Raw genomic sequence first — 12,295 nt, forward strand, 5'->3', positions numbered from 1 at the left:
ACATATCCACGTACTTCCCTGCTTACGTCCGTACGTACATACATACATATCCACGTACTTCCCTGCGTACGTCCATACGTACATACATACATATCCACGTACTTCCCTGCGTACGTCCGTACGTACATACATACATACATACATATCTACGTACTTCCCTGCGTACGTCCGTACGTACATACATACATACATATCCACGTACTTCCCTGCGTACGTCCGTACGTACATACATACATACATACATATCCACGTACTTCCCTGCGTACGTCCGTACGTACGTACATACATACATATCCACGTACTTCCCTGCGTACGTCCGTACGTACATACATACATACATACATATCCACGTACTTCCCTGCGTACGTCCGTACGTACATACATACATACATACATATCCACGTACTTCCCTGCGTACGTCCGTACGTACATACATACATAATCCACGTACTTCCCTGCGTACGTCCGTACGTACATACATACATACATACATATCCACGTACTTCCCTGCGTACGTCCGTACGTACATACATACATACATACATATCCACGTACTTCCCTGCGTACGTCCGTACGTACATACATACATATCCACGTACTTCCCTGCGTACGTCCGTACGTACATACATACATACATACATATCCACGTACTTCCCTGCGTACGTCCGTACGTACATACATACATACATACATATCCACGTACTTCCCTGCGTACGTCCGTACGTACATACATACATACATACATATCCACGTACTTCCCTGCGTACGTCCGTACGTACATACATACATACATACATACATATCCACGTACTACCCTGCGTACGTCCGTACGTACATACATACATACATATCCACGTACTTCCCTGCGTACGTCCGTACGTACATACATACATACATACATATCCACGTACTTCCCTGCGTACGTCCGTACGTACATACATACATATATATCCACGTACTTCCCTGCGTACGTCCGTACGTACATACATACATACATATCCACGTACTTCCCTGCGTACGTCCGTACGTACATACATACATACATACATATCCACGTACTTCCCTGCGTACGTCCGTACGTACATACATACATACATACATATCCACGTACTTCCCTGCGTATGTCCGTACGTACATACATACATATCCACGTACTTCCCTGCGTACGTCCGTACGTACATACATACATACATACATCCATACATACATACATACATATCCACGTACTTCCCTGCGTACGTCCGTACGTACATACATACATACATACATATCCACGTACTTCCCTGCGTACGTCCGTACGTACATACATACATACATACATATCCACGTACTTCCCTGCGTACGTCCGTACGTACATACATACATACATACATATCCACGTACTTCCCTGCGTACGTCCGTACGTACATACATACATACATACATATCCACGTACTTCCCTGCGTACGTCCGTACGTACATACATACATACATACATATCCACGTACTTCCCTGCGTACGTCCGTACGTACATACATACATACATACATATCCACGTACTTCCCTGCGTACGTCCGTACGTACATACATACCTACATACATATCCACGTACTTCCCTGCGTACGTCCGTACGTACATACATACATACATATCCACGTACTTCCCTGCGTACGTCCGTACGTACATACATACATACATACATATCCACGTACTTCCCTGCGTACGTCCGTACGTACATACATACATACATACATATCCACGTACTTCCCTGCGTACGTCCGTACGTACATACATACATACATACATATCCACGTACTTCCCTGCGTACGTCCGTACGTACATACATACATACATATCCACGTACTTCCCTGCGTACGTCCGTACGTACATACATACATACATATCCACGTACTTCCCTGCGTACGTCCGTACGTACATACATACATACATACATACATATCCACGTACTTCCCTGCGTACGTCCGTACGTACATACATACATACATACATATCCACGTACTTCCCTGCGTACGTCCGTACGTACATACATACATACATACATACATACATATCCACGTACTTCCCTGCGTACGTCCGTACGTACATACATACATACATACATACATATCCACGTACTTCCCTGCGTACGTCCGTACGTACATACATACATACATACATACATATCCACGTACTTCCCTGCGTACGTCCGTACGTACATACATACATACATACATACATATCCACGTACTTCCCTGCGTACGTCCGTACGTACATACATACATACATACATACATATCCACGTACTTCCCTGCGTACGTCCGTACGTACATACATACATACATACATACATATCCACGTACTTCCCTGCGTACGTCCGTACGTACATACATACATACATACATACATATCCACGTACTTCCCTGCGTACGTCCGTACGTACATACATACATACATATCCACGTACTTCCCTGCGTACGTCCGTACGTACATACATACATACATACATATCCACGTACTTCCCTGCGTACGTCCGTACGTACATACATACATACATACATATCCACGTACTTCCCTGCGTACGTCCGTACGTACATACATACATACATACATACATATCCACGTACTTCCCTGCGTACGTCCGTACGTACATACATACATACATACATACATATCCACGTACTTCCCTGCGTACGTCCGTACGTACATACATACATAATACATACATATCCACGTACTTCCCTGCGTACGTCCGTACGTACATACATACATACATACATACATACATATCCACGTACTTCCCTGCGTACGTCCGTACGTACATACATACATACATACATACATATCCACGTACTTCCCTGCGTACGTCCGTACGTACATACATACATACATACATACATATCCACGTACTTCCCTGCGTACGTCCGTACGTACATACATACATACATACATATCCACGTACTTCCCTGCGTACGTCCGTACGTACATACATACATACATACATATCCACGTACTTCCCTGCGTACGTCCGTACGTACATACATACATACATACATATCCACGTACTTCCCTGCGTACGTCCGTACGTACATACATACATACATACATATCCACGTACTTCCCTGCGTACGTCCGTACGTACATACATACATACATACATATCCACGTACTTCCCTGCGTACGTCCGTACGTACATACATACATACATACATATCCACGTACTTCCCTGCGTACGTCCGTACGTACATACATACATACATACATATCCACGTACTTCCCTGCGTACGTCCGTACGTACATACATAACATATCCACGTACTTCCCTGCGTACGTCCGTACGTACATACATACATATCCACGTACTTCCCTGCGTACGTCCGTACGTACATACATACATACATACATACATACATATCCACGTACTTCCCTGCGTACGTCCGTACGTACATACATACATACATACATACATATCCACGTACTTCCCTGCGTACGTCCGTACGTACATACATACATATATACATACATATCCACGTACTTCCCTGCGTACGTCCGTACGTACATACATACATACATATCCACGTACTTCCCTGCGTACGTCCGTACGTACATACATACATACATACATATCCACGTACTTCCCTGCGTACGTCCGTACGTACATACATACATACATACATATCCACGTACTTCCCTGCGTACGTCCGTACGTACATACATACATACATACATACATATCCACGTACTTCCCTGCGTACGTCCGTACGTACATACATACATACATACATATCCACGTACTTCCCTGCGTACGTCCGTACGTACATACATACATACATATCCACGTACTTCCCTGCGTACGTCCGTACGTACATACATACATACATACATACATATCCACGTACTTCCCTGCGTACGTCCGTACGTACATACATACATACATACATACATATCCACGTACTTCCCTGCGTACGTCCGTACGTACATACATACATACATATCCACGTACTTCCCTGCGTACGTCCGTACGTACATACATACATACATATCCACGTACTTCCCTGCGTACGTCCGTACGTACATACATACATACATATCCACGTACTTCCCTGCGTACGTCCGTACGTACATACATACATACATACATACATATCCACGTACTTCCCTGCGTACGTCCGTACGTACATACATACATACATATCCACGTACTTCCCTGCGTACGTCCGTACGTACATACATACATACATATCCACGTACTTCCCTGCGTACGTCCGTACGTACATACATACATACATATCCACGTACTTCCCTGCGTACGTCCGTACGTACATACATACATACATATCCACGTACTTCCCTGCGTACGTCCGTACGTACATACATACATACATATCCACGTACTTCCCTGCGTACGTCCGTACGTACATACATACATACATACATATCCACGTACCTCCCTGCGTACGTCCGTACGTACATACATACATACATACATATCCACGTACTTCCCTGCGTACGTCCGTACGTACATACATACATACATACATATCCACGTACTTCCCTGCGTACGTCCGTACGTACATACATACATACATACATATCCACGTACTTCCCTGCGTACGTCCGTACGTACATACATACATACATACATATCCACGTACTTCCCTGCGTACGTCCGTACGTACATACATACATACATACATATCCACGTACTTCCCTGCGTACGTCCGTACGTACATACATACATATCCACGTACTTCCCTGCGTACGTCCGTACGTACATACATACATACATACATATCCACGTACTTCCCTGCGTACGTCCGTACGTACATACATACATACATACATATCCACGTACTTCCCTGCGTACGTCCGTACGTACATACATACATACATACATATCCACGTACTTCCCTGCGTACGTCCGTACGTACATACATACATACATACATATCCACGTACTACCCTGCGTACGTCCGTACGTACATACATACATACATATCCACGTACTTCCCTGCGTACGTCCGTACGTACATACATACATACATACATATCCACGTACTTCCCTGCGTACGTCCGTACGTACATACATACATATATATCCACGTACTTCCCTGCGTACGTCCGTACGTACATACATACATACATATCCACGTACTTCCCTGCGTACGTCCGTACGTACATACATACATACATACATATCCACGTACTTCCCTGCGTACGTCCGTACGTACATACATACATACATACATATCCACGTACTTCCCTGCGTATGTCCGTACGTACATACATACATATCCACGTACTTCCCTGCGTACGTCCGTACGTACATACATACATTCATACATACATACATACATATCCACGTACTTCCCTGCGTACGTCCGTACGTACATACATACATACATACATATCCACGTACTTCCCTGCGTACGTCCGTACGTACATACATACATACATACATATCCACGTACTTCCCTGCGTACGTCCGTACGTACATACATACATACATACATATCCACGTACTTCCCTGCGTACGTCCGTACGTACATACATACATACATACATATCCACGTACTTCCCTGCGTACGTCCGTACGTACATACATACATACATACATATCCACGTACTTCCCTGCGTACGTCCGTACGTACATACATACATACATACATATCCACGTACTTCCCTGCGTACGTCCGTACGTACATACATACCTACATACATATCCACGTACTTCCCTGCGTACGTCCGTACGTACATACATACATACATATCCACGTACTTCCCTGCGTACGTCCGTACGTACATACATACATACATATCCACGTACTTCCCTGCGTACGTCCGTACGTACATACATACATACATACATATCCACGTACTTCCCTGCGTACGTCCGTACGTACATACATACATACATACATATCCACGTACTTCCCTGCGTACGTCCGTACGTACATACATACATACATATCCACGTACTTCCCTGCGTACGTCCGTACGTACATACATACATACATATCCACGTACTTCCCTGCGTACGTCCGTACGTACATACATACATACATACATACATATCCACGTACTTCCCTGCGTACGTCCGTACGTACATACATACATACATACATACATACATATCCACGTACTTCCCTGCGTACGTCCGTACGTACATACATACATACATACATACATACATATCCACGTACTTCCCTGCGTACGTCCGTACGTACATACATACATACATACATACATACATATCCACGTACTTCCCTGCGTACGTCCGTACGTACATACATACATACATACATACATATCCACGTACTTCCCTGCGTACGTCCGTACGTACATACATACATACATACATACATATCCACGTACTTCCCTGCGTACGTCCGTACGTACATACATACATACATACATACATATCCACGTACTTCCCTGCGTACGTCCGTACGTACATACATACATACATACATACATATCCACGTACTTCCCTGCGTACGTCCGTACGTACATACATACATACATACATACATATCCACGTACTTCCCTGCGTACGTCCGTACGTACATACATACATACATATCCACGTACTTCCCTGCGTACGTCCGTACGTACATACATACATACATACATATCCACGTACTTCCCTGCGTACGTCCGTACGTACATACATACATACATACATACATATCCACGTACTTCCCTGCGTACGTCCGTACGTACATACATACATACATACATACATATCCATGTACTTCCCTGCGTGCGTCCGTACGTACATACATACATACATACATACATATCCACGTACTTCCCTGCGTACGTCCGTACGTACATACATACATAATACATACATATCCACGTACTTCCCTGCGTACGTCCGTACGTACATACATACATACATACATACATACATATCCACGTACTTCCCTGCGTACGTCCGTACGTACATACATACATACATACATACATATCCACGTACTTCCCTGCGTACGTCCGTACGTACATACATACATACATACATACATATCCACGTACTTCCCTGCGTACGTCCGTACGTACATACATACATACATACATATCCACGTACTTCCCTGCGTACGTCCGTACGTACATACATACATACATACATATCCACGTACTTCCCTGCGTACGTCCGTACGTACATACATACATACATACATATCCACGTACTTCCCTGCGTACGTCCGTACGTACATACATACATACATACATATCCACGTACTTCCCTGCGTACGTCCGTACGTACATACATACATACATACATATCCACGTACTTCCCTGCGTACGTCCGTACGTACATACATACATACATACATATCCACGTACTTCCCTGCGTACGTCCGTACGTACATACATACATACATACATATCCACGTACTTCCCTGCGTACGTCCGTACGTACATACATACATATCCACGTACTTCCCTGCGTACGTCCGTACGTACATACATACATATCCACGTACTTCCCTGCGTACGTCCGTACGTACATACATACATACATACATACATATCCACGTACTTCCCTGCGTACGTCCGTACGTACATACATACATACATACATACATATCCACGTACCTCCCTGCGTACGTCCGTACGTACATACATACATATATACATACATTTCCACGTACTTCCCTGCGTACGTCCGTACGTACATACATACATACATATCCACGTACTTCCCTGCGTACGTCCGTACGTACATACATACATACATACATATCCACGTACTTCCCTGCGTACGTCCGTACGTACATACATACATACATACATATCCACGTACTTCCCTGCGTACATCCGTACGTACATACATACATACATACATACATATCCACGTACTGTCCTGCGTACGTCCGTACGTACATACATACATACATACATATCCACGTACTTCCCTGCGTACGTCCGTACGTACATACATACATACATATCCACGTACTTCCCTGCGTACGTCCGTACGTACATACATACATACATACATACATATCCACGTACTTCCCTGCGTACGTCCGTACGTACATACATACATACATACATACATACATACATATCCACGTACTTCCCTGCGTACGTCCGTACGTACATACATACATACATATCCACGTACTTCCCTGCGTACGTCCGTACGTACATACATACATACATATCCACGTACTTCCCTGCGTACGTCCGTACGTACATACATACATACATATCCACGTACTTCCCTGCGTACGTCCGTACGTACATACATACATACATACATACATACATACATACATATCCACGTACTTCCCTGCGTACGTCCGTACGTACATACATACATACATATCCACGTACTTCCCTGCGTACGTCCGTACGTACATACATACATACATATCCACGTACTTCCCTGCGTACGTCCGTACGTACATACATACATACATATCCACGTACTTCCCTGCGTACGTCCGTACGTACATACATACATACATATCCACGTACTTCCCTGCGTACGTCCGTACGTACATACATACATACATATCCACGTACTTCCCTGCGTACGTCCGTACGTACATACATACATACATATCCACGTACTTCCCTGCGTACGTCCGTACGTACATACATACATACATATCCACGTACTTCCCTGCGTACGTCCGTACGTACATACATACATACATACATACATATCCACGTACCTCCCTGCGTACGTCCGTACGTACATACATACATACATACATATCCACGTACTTCCCTGCGTACGTCCGTACGTACATACATACATACATACATATCCACGTACTTCCCTGCGTACGTCCGTACGTACATACATACATACATACATATCCACGTACTTCCCTGCGTACGTCCGTACGTACATACATACATACATACATATCCACGTACTTCCCTGCGTACGTCCGTACGTACATACATACATACATACATATCCACGTACTTCCCTGCGTACGTCCGTACGTACATACATACATACATACATACCCACGTACTTCCCTGCGTACGTCCGTACGTACATACATACATACATACATATCCACGTACTTCCCTGCGTACGTCCGTACGTACGTACATACATATCCACGTACTTCCCTGCGTACGTCCGTACGTACATACATACATATCCACGTACTTCCCTGCGTACGTCCGTACGTACATACATACATACATATCCACGTACTTCCCTGCGTACGTCCGTACGTACATACATACATACATACATACATATCCACGTACTTCCCTGCGTACGTCCGTACGTACATACATACATACATACATACATATCCACGTACTTCCCTGCGTACGTCCGTACGTACATACATACATACATACATACATACATATCCACGTACTTCCCTGCGTACGTCCGTACGTACATACATACATACATACATACATATCCATGTACTTCCCTGCGTGCGTCCGTACGTACATACATACATACATACATACATACATACATATCCACGTACTTCCCTGCGTACGTCCGTACGTACATACATACATAAATACATACATATCCACGTACTTCCCTGCGTACGTCCGTACGTACATACATACATACATACATACATATCCACGTACTTCCCTGCGTACGTCCGTACGTACATACATACATACATACATACATATCCACGTACTTCCCTGCGTACGTCCGTACGTACATACATACATACATACATACATATCCACGTACTTCCCTGCGTACGTCCGTACGTACATACATACATACATACATATCCACGTACTTCCCTGCGTACATCCGTACGTACATACATACATACATACATATCCACGTACTTCCCTGCGTACGTCCGTACGTACATACATACATACATACATATCCACGTACTTCCCTGCGTACGTCCGTACGTACATACATACATACATACATATCCACGTACTTCCCTGCGTACGTCCGTACGTACATACATACATACATACATATCCACGTACTTCCCTGCGTACGTCCGTACGTACATACATACATACATACATATCCACGTACTTCCCTGCGTACGTCCGTACGTACATACATACATACATACATACATATCCACGTACTTCCCTGCGTACGTCCGTACGTACATACATACATATCCACGTACTTCCCTGCGTACGTCCGTACGTACATACATACATATCCACGTACTTCCCTGCGTACGTCCGTACGTACATACATACATACATACATATCCACGTACTTCCCTGCGTACGTCCGTACGTACATACATACATACATACATACATACATATCCACGTACCTCCCTGCGTACGTCCGTACCTACATACATACATATATACATACATTTCCACGTACTTCCCTGCGTACGTCCGTACGTACATACATACATACATACATATCCACGTACTTCCCTGCGTACGTCCGTACGTACATACATACATACATACATATCCACGTACTTCCCTGCGTACGTCCGTACGTACATACATACATACATACATATCCACGTACTTCCCTGCGTACATCCGTACGTACATACATACATACATACATACATATCCACGTACTTCCCTGCGTACGTCCGTACGTACATACATACATACATACATATCCACGTACTTCCCTGCGTACGTCCGTACGTACATACATATCCACGTACTTCCCTGCGTACGTCCGTACGTACATACATACATACATACATACATATCCACGTACTTCCCTGCGTACGTCCGTACGTACATACATACATACATACATACATACATACATATCCACGTACTTCCCTGCGTACGTCCGTACGTACATACATACATACATATCCACGTACTTCCCTGCGTACGTCCGTACGTACATACATACATACATATCCACGTACTTCCCTGCGTACGTCCGTACGTACATACATACATACATATCCACGTACTTCCCTGCGTACGTCCGTACGTACATACATACATACATACATACATACATACATATCCACGTACTTCACTGCGTACGTCCGTACGTACATACATACATACATATCCACGTACTTCCCTGCGTACGTCCGTACGTACATACATATCCACGTACTTCCCTGCGTACGTCCGTACGTACATACATATCCACGTACTTCCCTGCGTACGTCCGTACGTACATACATACATACATATCCACGTACTTCCCTGCGTACGTCCGTACGTACATACATACATACATATCCACGTACTTCCCTGCGTACGTCCGTACGTACATACATACATACATATCCACGTACTTCCCTGCGTACGTCCGTACGTACATACATACATACATATCCACGTACTTCCCTGCGTACGTCCGTACGTACATACATACATACATACATACATATCCACGTACCTCCCTGCGTACGTCCGTACGTACATACATACATACATACATATCCACGTACTTCCCTGCGTACGTCCGTACGTACATACATACATACATACATATCCACGTACTTCCCTGCGTACGTCCGTACGTACATACATACATACATACATATCCACGTACTTCCCTGCGTACGTCCGTACGTACATACATACATACATACATATCCACGTACTTCCCTGCGTACGTCCGTACATACATACATACATACATATCCACGTACTTCCCTGCGTACGTCCGTACGTACATACATACATACATATCCACGTACTTCCCTGCGTACGTCCGTACGTACATACATACATACATATCCACGTACTTCCCTGCGTACGTCCGTACGTACATACATACATACATACATACATATCCACGTACCTCCCTGCGTACGTCCGTACGTACATACATACATACATACATATCCACGTACTTCCCTGCGTACGTCCGTACGTACATACATACATACATACATATCCACGTACTTCCCTGCGTACGTCCGTACGTACATACATACATACATACATATCCACGTACTTCCCTGCGTACGTCCGTACGTACATACATACATACATACATATCCACGTACTTCCCTGCGTACGTCCGTACGTACATACATACATACATACATATCCACGTACTTCCCTGCGTACGTCCGTACGTACATACATACATACATACATATCCACGTACTTCCCTGCGTACGTCCGTACGTACATACATACATACATACATATCCACGTACTTCCCTGCGTACGTCCGTACGTACGTACATACATATCCACGTACTTCCCTGCGTACGTCCGTACGTACATACATACATACATACATATCCACGTACTTCCCTGCGTACGTCCGTACGTACATACATACATACATACATATCCACGTACTTCCCTGCGTACGTCCGTACGTACATACATACATACATACATACATACATACATATCCACG

The sequence above is a fragment of the Octopus bimaculoides genome, chromosome 18 (assembly GCF_046866305.1).
Source record: "Octopus bimaculoides isolate indiv1 chromosome 18, ASM4686630v1, whole genome shotgun sequence".
NCBI classification, from domain to species: Eukaryota; Metazoa; Mollusca; class Cephalopoda; order Octopoda; family Octopodidae; genus Octopus; species Octopus bimaculoides.